Below are 1,435 nucleotides of genomic sequence, written 5' to 3' on the forward strand. Positions count from 1 at the left end.
ATCCAATTAGTCGAAAGAAGCCAATTTGGGGGGATGCCTAGTGAAGACCCTCACTCTCATATGGAGGCTTTTTGCGATTATTGTGATGCGATTTCTCAAACCGGTGTAACTCAAGACCAAATTCGATGGGTCTTATTTCCTTTTTCTCTAATTGGCACCGCGAAACAATGGTTGAAGAGCCTTGATAAGGCCACTCTCGGAATTGATTCTTGGAAAAAGTTGGCTATAGCTTTCTACAAAAAGTTCTACCCACCGGAAAAGACTAACATGCTAAGAGCTCAAATTACGGGTTTTAAGCAAAGGGATGAAGAATCTTTGTATGAAGCTTAGGAGCGGTTCAAAGGAATTTGTCGCTCATGTCCTCACCATGGACTTAGCGAGTGGTTCTTGGTACAACAATTTTGGAACGGTCTATATGAAGATTTAAGGAACATTCTCAACATGGGATCAAATGGAATATTCACCGAAGTTGATGACAATCAAACTTGGAACAAAATTGAGGAAATGGCGGTCCATAACTCACAATATAGTAGACCTCGTAAGGCTACTAGAGGAGGAAAGCATGAAGTGGATTCCGTTACTCAATTGGGTGCTCAACTTAGTGCTCACATTGATACCATCAATTTGAAGTTTGAAAAGGCTATGGCTAGACTTGAAGAAGGCTCAAAATCACCAAAGCATCATGTTAATGCCATGACGGCATCTTCATCAATCCCAAGTGGGATATGTGAGAATTGTGGAACTTTGGGACATGACCCAAGTGAATGTAGGGGAACAAATGAACAAGTGAATGCTTTTCAAGCATACAAGAGTGGTACCCCTTACTCCACTATTACAATGAAAACAACAAATTTCATCCAAATCTCTCATACAAAAGCCAAAATGTTCAAAACCCTCAAACAACATACACCCCACCTCCCATGAGAAACCAAAATCAAAGACCCTTTTACAACCAAAACCAAGGTTACCAAAATCAATCTCCATACAATAAACAAAATGACCAAGGATTTGATGTTCAAAAAGCGGTCCTTCAAATGCAAAAGAATCAACAAGATTTTTTCACTCAAATGCAAAAGGATAGTCAAGCAAAGGAAACCACCATCAACAACATCCTAACTCACACCAAAATGTTGGAAACCCAATTGGCTCAACTAGCATCTTCAAGCTCACAAAGACAAAAGGGGCAATTACCACCTTAAAGTAATCCCCCAAGATATGAAACGGTTAGTGCCATTCACTTGAGAAGTGGTACAAGGTATGAAGCACCGAAGAAGCAAATTGAGGATAAAGTTGTGGAAGCTAGTGACAAGGAAGAAATTGTGCAAAACTCCAAGGATGGAGAACCATCAAAAGAAGAAATCTCAAAGAAAAATGAAGACAAGGTCAAGGAGAAGGAGCCCATTGTGATAAGACTTCCTTTTCCAAGTCGTCAAGC

General features: G+C 40.1%; 1 non-coding gene across 1 annotated transcript; it reads right to left on the minus strand.

Moving 5' to 3' along the window:
• Positions 1-267: 267 nt before the first annotated feature.
• Positions 268-374, minus strand: LOC141610163 (small nucleolar RNA R71). Its single transcript, XR_012528059.1, has one exon. It is a non-coding gene; the product is annotated as a small nucleolar RNA R71 (small nucleolar RNA).
• Positions 375-1,435: the final 1,061 nt, after the last annotated feature.

The sequence above is a fragment of the Silene latifolia genome, chromosome 10 (assembly GCF_048544455.1).
Source record: "Silene latifolia isolate original U9 population chromosome 10, ASM4854445v1, whole genome shotgun sequence".
NCBI classification, from domain to species: Eukaryota; Viridiplantae; Streptophyta; class Magnoliopsida; order Caryophyllales; family Caryophyllaceae; genus Silene; species Silene latifolia.